General features: G+C 38.3%; 1 protein-coding gene across 1 annotated transcript in view; it reads left to right on the top strand.

The window, feature by feature from the left end:
- Hs6st3 (heparan sulfate 6-O-sulfotransferase 3) overlaps positions 1-17,500 on the top strand; it is a 748,118-nt gene that overhangs the window by 243,046 nt on the left and 487,572 nt on the right. The window lies entirely within an intron of this gene.

Consider the following 17,500-nt stretch of genomic DNA (forward strand, 5'->3'; position numbering starts at 1 on the left):
GGGGTCTGTGCCTCCCTGCTGGCTGCTCCTGGCTTAGGAACTCACCAGAGAGAAAATGGCAGCTCTCACTGGAGACTCCCCGGTGTGTTTTTTGTATGCAGCAGAATGGTGGATCCTGTTTTTTCATCCACTCAGTTAGCCTGTGTATTTTTATTGGTCATTAGAGACATTCGATGTTGAGAGATATTAATGAGCAATGATTTTTTTTAGTTCCTGTTATTTTGATGTGTGTGTGTGTGTGTGTGTGTGTGTGTGTGTGTGCATGCACATTATTTTGTTTTTTCTGGTGTGAAATTATCTAATTTTTATATTTTCTTGGGTGTGATTACCCTCCTTGTGGAGTTTTCCTTAGTATCCTCTGTAGGGCTGGATTAATGGATAGTACAATGTTTCTTTTACTCAGAAACATATAAGTTTGCATGAGGCATTCTGAGGGGATCTGTGGAGTATTAGAAACAAAATGGAAAGGAATACATACTGTGGATGAGGAAAGAGTGAAGGGAACAGGACCCTGCAGGGCTCAGAGAGGGAATGTGCTGACGATTAGGGATTTGAAGAAAAGATGAAGTTGACCCACACACTCTCATGGTAAAATCAAGTGAACAATTGACTGATCCAGCCGTGACTCTGTCACTCTACTTACAGTTATTTTATTTATTCATCCAAACATTGAATGACTGGCACCAGGAAGATTTAGTTAGAAATAGGATTCTCTGCTTTCAAATATTTCCAGCTTTGGCTCAAGCTTTCAGTCTATATCAGTTCCTTTTTTCCCCTAATGTATATATTAGATGTTTTTTTTTTATTTACATTGCAAATTTTATCCCCTTCCCAAACCCCCCATCCCTGCTCAGTAACCCACCCACTCCCACTTCCCTGCCCTGGCATTTTCCTATACTAAGGTATCAAGCCTTCATGAGAGCAAGGGCCCCTCCTTCTCATTGATGTCCCACTAGGCCATCCTCTGCTACATATGCGGCTGGAGCCATGGGTCCCTCCATGCGTACTCTTTGGTTGGTGGTTTAATCCCTGGGAGCTCTGGGGGTACTGGTTGGTTCATATTGTTGTTCCTCCTATGGGGCTGCAAACCACTTCACCTCCTTGAGTCCTTTCTCTAGCCCCTCCATTAGGGACCCTGTGCTCAGTCCAATGGTTGGCTGAGAGCATCTACCTCTATATTTGTGAGGCACTGGCAGAGCCTCTCGGGAGACAGCTATATCAGGCTCCTGTCAGTAAGCACTTGTTGGCATCCACAATAGTGTCTAAGTTTGGTGCCTGTAAATGGGATGGATCCCTAGGTGAGACAGTCACTTGATGGCCTTTCCTTCAGTCTCTGCTCCAAACTTTGTCTCTATATTTCCTACCATGGGTATTTTGATCCCCCTTTTAAAAAGGACCAAAGTATTTACACTGTGGTCTTCCTTCTCTTACCAGTTCCGTTTTGACTGACTCCCCTATGACCACAGTCCTGGCTGAGAAACTGAGTTCATTGGTGGATGGTGTTTGAGGGTGAAGGTACATCTCAGCCAGAATGAGTAAGCAGCAAAGGGCAACACTACTCCCCTTGCTTCTAAACATTTCCTTCCTAATTCTTCAACTAGACATTAATGTGATTCAAAATGCCTTTCTTTGCATCTGAGATGTGATTAGACCTAAGGAGTACTAAAGTATTTGTTGCAATCAGTGCCAAGGTCTCGTCAAGTGACCATCTAATGGAGATCTGCCTTAGTAAATAGCAGTGAGGGATGAAGGAGGGGTTGCAGACATGATCATTTGTGAGCTGGAATGTCTTTGGAGGGCATTGTGAACTCACTGATGGTCTGGGCACCAGGGAAGAGTGACTGAATATATAGTGTGAGTGTGAGAAGTTCACCCGCTGAGAACCTTTCCTGGTTAATTTACTCCACATATTCATGCTCAGTATTTTTCCTGTTTACCTTACTTCACCATTATTTATTTATCAAAAGTTCAGATTTTTATGTTGAGATGTGAGCCTTATGAACCTACATTTTTATTACAGATGGAAGAGCAAATGGCTTTTTTATTTGGAAAAAGAATTCATGGGCACACTCGTGATAATTTGAACATGACTACCAAATGTTATAATTCATAATTGTTTGATGTAGTCAATATTCATGAGTATTTCTGGAAGAAGCTATATTTATTCCTTAAGTAAATATTTAGGTTCATGACATTTTGCAAATATCTTAACCTTTATATGTTATTGTCTGGCAACATACATTGATAATATTTTTTAAGTTGAAATGTAAATGATACAAAAGTATATCATTTGTGGACTTTTAAAACTTGGATGTGCAACACTTTGTACAAGTTACATGTTTTATGGTATAGAATTTATAAAGAATCTCTGTATAATTATACACATATACACATATTGCATACAAATGTCAAACCTGTACAAAAATTAAAATACTGTACTTTTGTCTTATCACACTCATATAAATCTCTTAAAGCTAATTTTAGAATACCAAGTCCCATAAAAATTGTTAGTGGGTTTTTTAACCCATAGAAATTTCTATTAAAAATTATTTTTATTTTTAATTATGTGTCTGATGAATGCAGGTGCCTGTAAAGGCCAGGGGAGTTGGAGCCTCTGGAGCTGAGCTTATAGGATGTTGAGGGCTCTCCCATGTGGGTGCCAGGGGCCAAACTCAGGCCTTCTGCAAAAGCAGTATATATTCTTAGCTGCCCATTTGCCTTTACAGGCCCAGCCTCACAAACTTCTATACATCAGAGTAATCGTGTTATTTGTATTGTAGTTAATACGTACCTCACAGAACATACACCAAGTCCCTAACATACCCTGGACACACAAGATTGTTCCAAGAGTTGTTTGTCACGAGCTTCAATGTAAGTTGTTACCTACTTCAAGGTTTTCTATTTTCCTGAGTTAAAATTCTTCCGTCCAAATTATTCTTGATTCAAATGAGCATGTGAAAGCGAGTTCCACACAGCCCCACTGAGTGAATGTTCCCATTAAAGAGCTGGAAGAATCTTGCTGATGCTGGTGAAGATTTTCCATCGTGTAAGTCAGTTTCTCTGCAGTCTGCCCTTCTTGCTTCTCCGTGTGTGTGTTGATCATTTCTTTAGCGTCCTCACATTGCTGTCAGGAAGCGCTTAACTCAAATAAATTAGCTCTTAACTTTTAGAAAAAAAAAATTTACTTCCCTGAAAAACTGGAATCTACATGATAAGAAATCTTGACTCTAACAAATAATTTTTGTCACCATCATTTATACAGGGCAGCTGTTGAAAGGGCCTTATCTGGAGCTGTTCCTGGATTGGGTACAAAACAGACAGGCGACCTTGATTCAGATCAACATAAAGGAGAGGCAGACAGCTCTATCTGTGCTTTAAAAACCTGGACATCAAACTGATGGCTTAATGGCATTATATACTCCCAGAGGAATAATTATACAGGGAAGGAAATTTCCCTTAGTCTCTGAATTCAATTAATCTAAGAGGATTCGAAGAAAGTGTGTGTGTGGGGTGGGTGTAAAAATGTGTCAATGAAATTAAAGGGCTCTCCCTCACAGTGGGTCTTGGATAGCAAATTGTTATTGGTAATATTTGTAATTGTATTGGTAATTTTCCTTGCACTCATAATCTTTGGCAATTATGTGTGCGTAGACAGAATGTGTCCTCAACACTGAAGAAATAGTATCAATACATTAATTGGAAGAACAGAAGTCATGATTAACTAATTCCTGCCAAGTGAGCAAAGCATTATCTTAGCAGGAGCTGGTAACATTTTATATCTGGACATTTGGAACAAGTTAGTCAGCTCTCATCTACTCCTCTACTGCAGCTGCTCCTCCCTCCTCCCCCCTCTCTCCCTCCCTCCCTTCTCCCCTCCTCCTTCCTCCTCCTTCTCCCCCATTTTTTACATGTGTATGATGAGCTTGAAGGGTGCCAAGGTCTCCTTACTAAAATGCTGCTTTAGACACACATTGGAGACTAACCCTGAGCCTATGGTCTCCATTGATTTTACTTATTTAATTTATTGAGACATGGAAAATATTTTAATTTGTTGTGAATATTTGCAGTTATTCAAGATTCCAAACCCTAAGTTATCTCCTTCCATGGGCAGTAAGTAATATATAATATGAAGTCATGATAAAATAAAATTTATCACCAGGCATGAGCTCCTACTCATGTACACATTTTCTTAATATACTTTATACATGCTGCTCCAAGGATGCTGTAATTTGGTTTTTTAAATTACAGCTCTCCACGATGAGAGGGAAGCTTGATTTGATTAATTATGCTTACAAGCTGTTAGAGAGGGGGAGAACAGAAAGTGGATCTGACTTCAGTTTTTGTATAATTGCTGCTTTTGGGATGTGCATTTCTTCCTTCAGTTGTTGAGAAATGAAGGACTAATTTATTTTAAAGGCAGAGATAAGATGGAGTGTCCGAGGATATCGGCACTGAAAAGTAATAACATCCAACTGCCACTTTGATAGGATGATCTGTGGAATAAGAGGACATGCTTATTAAATTGTGTGTGCTGGTCTTCATAGATAGTTTTCAGTCTTCAAGAGAACGTTCTCATATTCCTTAAGCTGACCTTCATTTCACTTAACTGACAACATTTTAGTTACATGATCACCAATATGATCAATCTTCGCATTTTTGAATGCTTTTACCTTCAAACTTGTTATTCATTATACCACTAAAGAATAACAGAGATTTTATTTTTGTTACTTATTCCAATAATTTGAATTAGACAGGAGAATGAATGGCTGGTAATTGAAAGAGGCTATCAGTGAAGAACACAGGAATGATAGTTGACCCAATACCTTAAAAATGAAATGATGGTTAGTTAAATTATTGACCTTTTTTTTTCTGTAATTAACTAGCTAATACTTGTTCGATACTAGGTGCGAGATTTAAATGAAAGGTAGTGCAGGGCTAACACTATCTGCTTTATAGCAGCAGGCCAGAGGTGTAGGCCATTTCCAAGGTGATATGCTTTCGCCTACCTTTTTCCCTTTCCACCTTTCCAGCCTCCCCTCCCTTCCTTTCTTCACCTCTTTTGGGGATAGTTTTTTGAGTAGCCCAGGCTGGCATTGAGCTCATGATGGAACTGAGAATTGACTCAAGCTGCTGGTTCAAAAGCCTGTCCCACTCTGACCAGTTTCATGACAAGCGGCGATTCAACCCTGGCCTCCTGCATGCTGGGTAAGAACACTGCCCACTGAGCAATGTCCCCAGCCTACTGTTTTTACCCATTTACAACTGCGGACTTCTGAGTATGGGGTCTAGGATGATCCTCTCCAAAAAGACAGTTTTGCATCGATGACCTTCTTCTTTTGGAATTCACAGTTTGTGAATTCACCTCCCGTTCTGGGAAGCAAAGAGTTTTATGCTGGCAGTTTACTGCCAAATGCTGTACGTGAAGTAGTCCGTTACAATGGGAACAGGCTCAGATGTTGACTGAAGAGACTATTGTTGATAGAAAATCAAGGGACTTGCTGGAATGATAAGGAAAATTAACCTTTGTCTAGAGGGAAAGAAAGATAAATTATATTTGGCATGTTTCTTCTATATTTGTACAAAATATTTGCATAGTCTTCTGCCAGAGAAAAACAATTTAAAATAATTTCTAAGCATATTTTCTGATCAAATACACACTTGGCATAGTTAGCAAATATTGACTTTTCTCAAATTTTATTCCAGTATTGTTCCAGGTTGCACCCTGGGCTCCCAAGGCTCCTTTGTTTACTCCTGACTTAACTCATATCACCTTTCTGGTTTTAATTTTGTTGTGCTCACTTAACTATTCATTTTAGGGGTGGGAGGGGGCAAAACATGTCCCACAGCCTTGTGCACCATATTTTTGACAGGAATTCAAGTATGTGTATTCCTATGCAGCCATCAACTGCGACACCAGCCCATAGGGCATCACCACGAGGCACCTGGCTGCAGCTGGAATCTTCATAGCTATTGCTCTAGTTGGTGAGAGAGAAGAGCAGAAGTAGATACAGGGAGGAGCAGAAGTAGATACAGGGAGGAGCAGAAGTAGATACAGGGAGGAGCAGAAGTAGATACAGGGAGGAGCAGAAGTAGATACAGATAGGAGCAGAAGTAGATACAGATAGGAGCAGAAGTAGATACAGGGAGGAAGGATTAACTTTATCTCAAGGTTTAGCACGACGAGTCACTTTTAGCTGGCAGAGCTATGGATCAAATATTTAGTACGTGAGCACATGTGGCCTATTTCACACTCAAGCCACAAACATCTTGTGTGCTCATTCCTCTTTCTGCTGCCATTCCATGTGCCGCAGCCTCTACACCTGCACAGGTTGTGCACATGTACGTCATAAACATCTATGGGATTGACACCGATATCTGAAGGGACACTTTCCAAAAGGGTGAAGTGAAGATGGAAAGTAGGTGCTGAACATAGTTATTCAAGAGGTCGCCATCTCTTCTCATGATTGTCGCAAACTGAGTTGTCTTTCCGAAAGAGGGTTGTGGGGTGGCATGAAACAACTTCATTTCAGGCTGCAGAGTTCACACACCCTTCCTTCCCAATGTAAGCCGGATTATTTTGGAGAAGCCGCACCTTTTCTTCTACACATATGTAATATATACAATGTGGGGTCTTTCTTGCCTATACAAATGCGATTTTGCAATGTTCAGTTTGAAATGATTGTCTCAGGGATGGATTTTCCTGGGGTTGGTGAATCTGGTGATCATGGGGATTTTTAGTCCCCGACACTTGTGAATTTTTTTTTCATTTTTCATTATTTTTGTCTTACTCTGAAGCCTATGTTGACCTTGAACTGTTGGCACAGGAAAAGTCTTTCTGATGAGAACCTGCTAACACAGGCAGTGAAATCAACAACACCACAATGTGACCTCATGAAACTGAAGTTTCTGAAAGTTAGAGGACACCATCATTCGGATAAAGCAGGGGGCCCACGGAATGGGGAAATATTTTACCAATTATGTATGCGAAAGAGGGCTAATATCCAAAATCACAAAGGACTCAAAACTTGGATATTAAGAAAACAAGGAATCCCATTAAAATATGGGGTGGAGATCCACACAGAGAACTCTCCAAAGAGGAAATTTAACTGGCTGAGAAATGCTTTTAAAATTGTTCATCATCCTTAGTCATCAGGGAAATGACAATCCAAACTACCTTGAGATTATCATCTTATCTCCATCAGAATGGCTAAAATCAATAAAGCAAGTCCGGGTTCATGTTGTTGAGGTTGTGGAGCAAGGGGAACATATTTCCTTTGCTGATGGGAGTGGATTGACAAATGGGACCTCAAATTTGCAAAGCTTCTGTAAGGCAAAGGTCACTGTCAATAGGACAAAAAGCCAACCAACAGATAGGGAAAAGATTTTTACCAATCCTACATCTGATAGAGGGCTAATATCCAATATATACAAAGAACCCAAGAAGGTAGACTCCAGAGAACCAAATAACCCTATGAACAAATAGGGTACAGAGCTAAATAAAGAATTTTCAACTATGTCAACATTCAGGTGCACCAGTCTTGGGCATACACCAAAATCATTCTTTCTACTACAGAGACACTTGCTTAGTGATTTTCATTGCAGTTCAATTCATAACCCAAAATAGGAAACAACTTAAATGTGCTTCAACAAAAGAATGGATAAAGAAAATGTGGTACATTTATATGACATCATGAAATTCACGGGCAAGCGGATAGAAGTAGAATAAGTCATCCTTTGTGAGGTAACCCAGAACCAGAAAGAAAAGTATGTTATGTATTCACTTACACATAGATAATAACTATCAAGTCAATGATGGCCAAGCCACAAACCATAAGACAACACAAGTTAGGTATAGAGTAAAGGACAGTTTGGGAGAGTACATCTCCTTAGGGAGGAGAAATAGAATAGTTAGGAATGAATAAGCAGGGGGTTGAAATGAGAGGATTGAGTGGAGAGGAGGAGGGTAGAGGGGGCTATGGAGGAAATATGGAGAGAGATAGCAAAAATAGCAAGTGCTACTTGAGGGGTAGTATGAAAAGCTAATATAGCAGAAATTTCCAGATAGATACATAAATGATAGATACATACATTCATAGATGATAGATAACTAGATATGTATACATAAATGATAGATACATAGATACATATATTATAAATAGATACATGGACATATATATATAAATGATAGATAGATAGATGAGAGATACATGTATACATAAATGAGGATAGATGATAGATAGATAAATAGATACATACATACATACATACATAAATGATAGAGAAATAGAAAGATATAGAGAGATGGATAGATAGATAAACATATACATAAATGATAGATACATACATTCATAGATGATAGATAACTGGATATGTATACATAAATGATAGATAGATACATAGATACATATGTTATAAATAGATAGACATACAAGGGTGACAGACAAGGGCATCTCTGTCTCTTGTGCCTCCTTCTCTCTGTTTGTTTTGTCCAATTCCAGTTTGTTAATTTTTATTTTATCTTATTATATTAATTATATTATATTACATTTATTATATTATTTTCCCTTATAATCCTTTTTGTTTTCTAATGAGAGACATAAAGGGGGTAGATCTGGATGAAAAAGGAGACAGGGAAGAACTGGGAGAAATAGAGGGAAGGAAAATTGTAATCATGATATATAATGGTTATATTATAATATAATAAATCTATTTTATAAAGATTAAAAAATCTATTTTCAATATAAAGAAAAACAAATCTCTTCTAAGGCAGTAACTACTTTTGAGGCAAAAAAGATACGTACACATACTAAAAGAATCAATCCTCAAGAAAAAACATATACATCTAACTTTTTATATTTGGTGATAACATTAGTTCCAAACAAAGCAATATTTGATGGATTAACAAGAAAACAAGAAAATCTAATTATAATATCAGGAAGCCCCCCCCTCTAGATCAGAGATCTTTTAGTAACTTTATCCTCATATCAGACTCAGTGTACCTGGTTTTATGTTGAAGTCCGTGATCCATTTAGAGTTGAGTTTTTTCTAGGGTGACAAGTGTAGATCTCTTTGGATCCTCCTATGTATAACCATTAAGTGTAGGCCAGCATTATTGGATGAGTATGCTGTCTTTCACTAGTGTATATTTCTGGCTTCTCTGCCAAAAATCATGTGTCCATACATATATGGCATTATGTCTGGGCCTTCACTTTGATTCCATTGATTGAACTGCCTGCGTTTGTGCTGCCTATACCATTACATTGTTATTATTATATCTCCGTAGTACAGCTTGAAGTTGGGGATGGTGACATCTCCAGAATTTCTTTTTTTTCCTTTTCTTTTCTTTTTTTATTAGATGTTTTCTTTATTTACATGTCATACAATATCTCCTATCCCAGGTTCTCCTCCAAAAAATAAAATAAAATAAAATAACAAAAACAAACCCCTGATCCCTCCCCCTTTCCCCTGCTCACCACCCCACCCTCTCCTGCTTACTAGCCCTGGCATTTTCCTACATTGGGGCATAGAACCTTCACAGGGCCAAGGGCCTCTCCTCCCATGACCGACTTGGCCATCCTCTGCTAAACATATGCTACTGGAGCCATTAGTCCCACCATGTGTACTGTTTGGTTGGTGGTTTAGTCCTTGGGAGCTCTGAGGGTACTGGTTAGTTCATATTGTTGTTTGTCCTAAGGGGCTGCAAACCCTTCAGCTCCTTGGGTCCTTTCTTTAGCTCCTTCATTGGGGATCCTTTACTCAGTCCAATGGATGGCTGTGAGCCTCTACTTCTGTATTAGTTGGGTATTGTCAGAGCCTCTCAGGAGACAGCTATATCAGGCTCCTGTCAGCTAGCACTTGCTGGCATCCACAATAGTGTCTGGATTTGATGATTGAATATGGGAAGGATTCCCAGGTGGAACAGTCTCTGGATTGTCCTTCCTTTAGTCTCTGCACATAGTTAGTCTCTACAACTCCTTCCTTAGGTATTTTGTTCCCCCATTTAGGAAGTAACAAAATATCCACACTTTGGTCTTCCTTTTTCTTTTCTTGTGGTTTGTGGATTGTACTTTGTATATTTCAATCTTCGGGGCTAATATCTACATATGAGAGAATGCATATACCATGTGTGTTCTTTTGTGATTGGGTTACCTCACTCAGGATGATATTCTCCAGATCCATCCATTTCACTAAGAATTTCATAAAGTCGTTGTTTTTAATAGCTGAGTAGTACTCCATTGTGTAGATATCTATTCCTCTGTTGAGGGACATCTGGGTTGATTCCAGTTTCTGGCTATTATAAATAAGGCTGCTATGAACATAGTAGAGCATGTGCCCTTGTTATATGTTGGAGCATCTTCTGAGTATATGTCCCATGCTCGTGGATTGGCAGGATTAATATAGTAAAAATGGCCACTTGCTGAAAGCAATCTACAGATTCAATGCAATCCTCATTAAAATTCCAACTCAATTCTTCACAGTCTTAGAAAGAACACTTTGAAAATTCATCTGGAATAACAAAAAACCTAGAATAGCCAAAACTATTCTCAAAAATAAAGGAACCTCTCTCTGGTGGAATCTACATCCTAGACCTTGAGCTGTACTACAGAGCAATTGTGATAAAAACTGCATGGTATTGGTACAGTGACAGGCAGGTAGATCAATGGAATAGAATTGAAGTCCCAGAAATGAACCCACACACCTGTGGTCACTTGATCTTTGACAAAGGAGCTAAAACCATCCAGTGAAAAAAAGACAGCATTTTCAACAGATGGTACTGGCTCAACTGGCAGTTAACATGTAGAAAAATGCAAATTGATCCATTCCTTTCTCCTTGTACAAAGCTCAAGTACAAGTGGATCAGGGACCTCCACATCAAACCAGATACACTGAAACTAATAGAAAAGAAAGTGGGGAAGAGCCTCAAGCACATGGGCACAGGGGAAAATTTCCTGAACAGAACACCAATAGCTTATGCTCTAAGATCAAGAATTGACAAATGGGACCTCATAAAGTTGCAAGGCTTCTGTAAGGCAAAGGACACTGTCAGTAGTACAAAATGGCAACCAACAAGTTGGGAAAAGATCTTTACCAATCCTATATCTGGTAGAGTGCTAATATCCAGAATTTCTTTTATTATTCAGGATTGCCCTAGCAATTTTTTTTGTGTGTGTTTTCATTTGAAGATTGTTCTTTCAATTTCTGTGAAGAATTGGGTTGTAATTTTGAAGGGGGTTGCATAGAATCTGTAGGTTGCTTTAGATGGGACACCATTTTGTTATCTTAATCATTCCAATCCATTTGCCTGGGAGATTTTTCCATCTTCTATTATCTTCAATTTCTTTCTTCAATGTTTCTCCAGTATCATCCAAGTCTTTCACTTGCTTGGTTAGAGTTACCCCAATATATTTAATGTTATCGAGACAATTGTAAAAAAGGTTGTTTCCCTGTTCCCGTAATTTCTTTCAGTCCGTTTGTCCTTTGTATATGTCCAGGTAAAGATGCTTTGACTTCTTCTTTCTCATTTGTATAATGCATTTGTCAGTAGAAGAGATATCCCCTTCCTTTGCCTGGTGCTGCCAGGTTCACCCAGATTGCCAGCTATTGCCTGGCACCTGAGGGGAGGTGTTAACGGCTGCTTTAGCTCACGGCTCCTATGCCCTTTCATTTTTCAGAATTCCAGGAGATTTTCTTTTTCAAGGTCAGTCATGTACTAGAATGGACTTTCGAAAAAGAATTGTATCCAACATTTTGAGATGTTCATTTTGGTTGGTATAGTGTGAGAAACAGGTATTCTCTGCCAGTTTAAAAATCATTCTCTTTCTTTGAGATTCCAAAGCTACCTCTTCTTGTGGCTTGCTGCCAGGAAGAAGCAATTCCCAGCTCTGAATATCCCCATGTTATTCCTGCTTGCATTAGATACTGATGTGATTCTGTTTTGGACAATTCTCGTTTATTTACCTTGGCTCATCAGTGTCGCTTTCACTTTTGCTCAAATGCTTCCTCTTTTTACATCTATCTTCCTAGATACCATAGACCCTTGGCAAGTTGAATGTAACTCACCTGGGCCCTTGGTGGACTCGCGTATGTTGCTTCTCATTGATGGGATTTTATTTCTGAGCACTTATTAGCATCCTGGCTGGCACAACTCCCTTCCATATGATCCATAGTGTAGCATGTTCTCTAATTTTGTAAGGATTCCAAGTAGAAACCAGAAACAGGTTAATATGTTTTTGTGCTAACCACCATGCTGGCTACTGTTTCTGCATGTCTTTTACTATGAACCAGATAAACTTGAACAACCATCATGTACTCACCATTTGTCCAGTGTCAGCAGGGACTTGGGGTTTAGTCTCCAGAACAAAGTAGTTGTCACCTTCAGCCTCTCTCCCTGCCTTCTGTTTCTGTGGGCCGAGCTGTTGGTGGGTTAGCTGTTCCCCAGCATGCTTGTATTTCATGTGAAGGTTCTCTAGATGGTTTTTCACAAAAGTTACTCATAGAGTTATTATTTATAATACTCATCCCTAAAATACTGGGGGACTTTTGCTTTAACAATACAAAAACCCTTATCATTTTATATATACTTCCTAAACAGAGTCATCTATTTCACATCAGGAGTGATTTTGTTTTTTATTTTGATACCTTGACCCCCAATGTTGCTTCAGGCTTAGACCAACTTTATGGCTTCTCTTCCATAGCAGCTGTTCTCACACCTTCAATTTCTGATTATTTCTCTAATGCTCACAATTAGAAAAACATCCTTGCTTCTCTCATGCAGTTTGACCCTGTGAAGTGCTTGCCGATCATCCAAGCATTCTATCAGGATATTTTCTTGACTCAAATCTACTCTGAAGTTATATTTTAGGACAGCTGCAAAGAAGGAAGCCTTGCCAAAATGGAATGCATCTTCCTTTAGCTCACAGCTAGCCTCATGTTTTCTTAGAGTCTTCTTTTAGCAATGTGGTCACTAAGAAGTAGGAATCCAGGTGGCAAGTTGCAGCTATTGCTAGATATTTCATGTGGCATGACTAAGCAGGAGAAAGAAGGTATAGAGCGATGCTTTCCCTTCCCATTCCCCTTGATTCTACAGATTTCCTGACTCCTGCTAAGACAGTTCCTGTTGGTACACAAATCTAGAATAGCCACACTGAAGTAGTCATGAGGGAGGGGGAATCTGGGGAGCCATAAAAGAGGAAGAACTGTTTTGTTTCAGACCTTAATTTTTTCACAACATTTTTATTTTATTTTAATTTTTTTGGTGTATTTGTGTGTGTGTGTGTGTGTGTGTGTGTGTGTATCTGTCTTTCTGTATGTATGTACATGGACATATATGTGCAAGTCAGAGTACAACGTGGATTTCCCACTTTCGCCATGTAGAGGATTAAACTCAGGTCATCAGCCTTTAGATATTGAAATGCCTTTAGATATTGAACCACCTTGCCTGTCCTATTTCATCTTTTTAAAGCTTTGAGTGTGGTGCCATTGCTGGTCTTAGCAGACAGAATCCATTCACCACTTGCTTATCCTAGTTTCAGAGCAAGTCCTCAGACTACATGTCATGGAGGGGTTATGAAAACTGGACCAACATCCGTCATCTTGACGGTACTCACTCTTCTCAATGGGAACATGGTCTAAATGGAAATAAACATCATGCATATAAAGCCTCAAAACACATAAGCTCAATCATGATTTATTTTAAATTGCATATTGAAAGCAAATAAATTTGGAATCAACAAGGAATGTGTTTATTGGCCTGGGACTTAGACGCCAAAATTTCATTTTATTACTTTTCCTTAAACTGTGCATATATTTTATATGTTTTTAAGTATACATTTTATAATTCTAAATGTACTATGTCTGTAAATTTAAAACTAAAACTAAAAATTATAACATCAACAAAGAAGAATATCAGAAACTCTTAAGTTTCTAAGGTCTAATGTTAGTTCTGTACAAGAAAACATTTTTATTTCAGTGCATTTGACCTTGGAAAGAAATTAGGTACAATTGTTACTAAACACAAAGTCTTTCTTCTTGCTGAATATATATCAACTGTAGAGGAGAAAATCAGTGACTCATAACATTCTACACCCAGTGTCTGCACAAAGGATTTAGATTAATTATTCTTGTGAGGTTCAGACATATTTCTGTGAGATCTTGACAACTGATATCCATGGGTTATGACCAAAGCATTTACAAATGAACTGAAGAAAGAGACTTTTATCCTGTGGAAATAGTAACATTTAAATATAAGCAATTATTACTAGTAGTTGCAGAATAAATTAAAAACATAGCATATTTTCATCTGGTAAAATAGACCTTTTATTCAGAATATGATATATGCTTTTAAACTTTTTTTAATTGACATTAAGAATCATAATACTGTTGAAGTTTTCTTTCAGTTTTTAAGATTGATATGGATATCCTTCAGAGATTAAAAATGAAAGATAATATTTATTGCCATGTTAGAGCATGTGATAAAATTTAAATTCTGTGTAATATACCTGCCATATGCACAATGTCCTTTATTTTTACTCAGTTATCTCAGTCACCTGATATAACATGAAACATCATTTGAAATTATATATATATATATATATATATAATTAAAATAAATAAAACAAGGCTATAGACATGATAGTGAAGTTATGTAGTGGGTTGAGGAAAGATACTTTGGAGTAAAGGGAGGGGAAAGAGATGTAACTGTTTCAATTAGACTATATTAAAACATAAGAATGTTCTGTGCTAATGAAGTGATTATATGTATTTTTCAGGCCTTTAAAGATTTTGTACTCCTCATTTTTTTTTAAATAATACATCACTACTAGTATTTTTTATTAGATATTTTCTTTATTTACAATATCTCCTTTCCCAGGTTCCCCTCCAAAAGAAAAAAGAAAAAGAAAATAAAATAAGAATAAAATAAAATAAAATAAAATAAAAAACCCAAAACTAAAACAATCCCCTGTTTCCTCCCCCTCCCCCTGCTCAGCACCCCACCCTCTCCCACTTCCTGGCCCTGGCATTCCCCTACACTGTGGCATAGAACCTCACAGGGCCAAGGGCCTCTCCTCCCATTGATGACTGACTTGGCCATCCTCTACTACATATGCAGCTGGAGCCATGAATCCCACCATGTGTACTCTTTGGTTAGAGTTTTAGCCCCTGGGAGCTCTGAGGGTACTAGTTAGTTCATATTGCTGTTCATGCTAAGGGGCTGCAAACCCTTCAGCTCCTTGGGTGTTTTCTCTAGCTCCTTCATTGGGGAGGGACCCTGTACTCAGTCCAATGGATGGCTGTGAGCCTCTACTTCTGTATTAGTCAGGTACTGTCAGAGCCTCTCAGGAGACAGCTATCTCTGGCTCCTGTCATCCAGCACTTGTTGGCATCCACAATAGTGTCTAGATTTGATGATTGAATATGGGAAGGATTCCCAGTTGGAGCAGTCTCTGAATTGTCCTTCCTTTAGTCTCTGCTCATAGTTAGTCTCTACAACTCCTTCCATGGGTATTTTGTTTCCTCTTTTAAGAAGGAATGAAATATCCTCACTTAAAGGAGCTAAAACCATCCAGTGGAAAAAAGACAGCATTTTCAACAAATGGTGCTGGCTCAACTGGCAGTTAGCATGTAGAAGAAGGCAAATTGATCCATTCCTATCTCTTTGTACAAAGATCAAGTCCAAGTGGATCAGGGACCTCCACATAAAACCAGATACACTCAAACTAATAGAAAAGAAAGTGGGGAAGAGCCTTAAGCACATAGGTACAGGGGAAATTTTCCTGAATAGAACACCAATAGCTTATGCTCTAAGATCAAGAATTTACAAATGGGACTTCATAAAATTGCAAGGCTTCTGTAAGGCAAAAGACACTGTCAATAGGACAAAACGGCAACCAACAAATTGGGAAAAGATCTTTACCAATTCTATATCTGATAGAGGGCTAATATCCAATCTATACAAAGAACTCAAGAAGTTAGACTCCAGAGAAACAAATAACCCTATTAAAAATGGGGTACAGAGCTAAACAAAGAATTCTCAACTGACGAATATGGAATGGCTGAGAAGCACCTAAAGAAATGTTCAACATCCTTAGTCATCAGGGAAATGCAAATCAAAACAACCCTGAGATTCCACCTCACACCAGTCAGAATGGCTAGGATAAAAAACTCATGTGACAGCAGATGCTGGTAAGGTTGTGGAGAAAGAGGAATACTCCTTCATTTCTGGTGGGATTGCAAGCTGGTACAACCACTCTGGAAATCAGTTTGTCGGTTCCTCTGGAAATTGGACATAGTACTACCAGAGGACCCAGCTATACCACTCCTGGGCATATACCCAGAAGATGCTCCAACATATAATAAGGACACATGCTCTACTATGTTCATAGAAGCTTTATTTATAATAGCCAGAAACTAGAAACAACCCAGATTGTCCCTCAACAGACAAATGGATACAGAAAATGTGGTACATCTACTCAGCTATTAAAAACAATGAATTTATGAAATTCTTGGGGACATGGATGGACCTGGAGAATATCATCCTGAGTGAGGTAACCCAATGACAAAAGAACACACATGGTATGCATTTTCTGATAAGTGGATATTAGCCTAGAAGATTGGAATACACAAAGTACAATCCACAAACCATAAGAAACTCAATAAGAAGGAAGCCCAAAGTGTTCCTCATTTTTTAAAAGCAAGCTCACGTGTTACTTCTTTAAATAGAGAAAATAGATACTCAAGAGAGATAGGACTTTTTCATAGTTGTGTGTGAAGCCAGTAGGTTTTCTTTATAATAAGACTGTGTTTCCTTTCTGCCTTTTGTAAGAAACACAGGAGCTGACAACACCACGGAGCACGGCAGACTTATACCAGCATTTGGCTACTTCCCAGAACCTTGGAGTTCTCTCTCTTTTGGCTGTATTTAAAAGTTATCCTTATTCCATTAATATTTACAAATTTTATTAAACAAATTTGTGAGAAGTATGACTTTATTTCCTTAAGTCAGTTATTATGAATGATAAGTATAAGGTATATGACACATGCATATCTATATGTATTATGTACATTATTTTATAGATATATCCAAACACACACAGTAGATCACAAAATCAAAATATATACTATTTATAGGTATTTACAGTCATGCATGTACAGGGACTTACGTGATTTTTGTGTGTGAAAGTTTTAAGTGAGAATCAAGAAATAATGGTCAGATGAAGAAATAATTTCTCAGCTCCATTACTATCTTGGGTTTTGTCCAAGGCCAACTCATTTATTCTGCATTTGGAAGAGCTGGGAAGACTAAATGTAGTGATTTCAGCAGGGTGGTGATGGCCAGAGGTCTTTGTCCATCTCAAATCTGAGGAAAAGATCCATTCTTCTAAAGTTGCCATTTGGCCTCCTCCCCACTAAACGATGAGAAAATTGCAAGTCACGTGTAGTTTGTTAGTTTTATTTCAATTATGATAATTTTAGCTGAAAGCTAAATTAGAGCTTAATTTCA

The sequence above is a fragment of the Mastomys coucha genome, unplaced genomic scaffold (assembly GCF_008632895.1).
Source record: "Mastomys coucha isolate ucsf_1 unplaced genomic scaffold, UCSF_Mcou_1 pScaffold9, whole genome shotgun sequence".
In the NCBI taxonomy this organism is placed as follows: domain Eukaryota; kingdom Metazoa; phylum Chordata; class Mammalia; order Rodentia; family Muridae; genus Mastomys; species Mastomys coucha.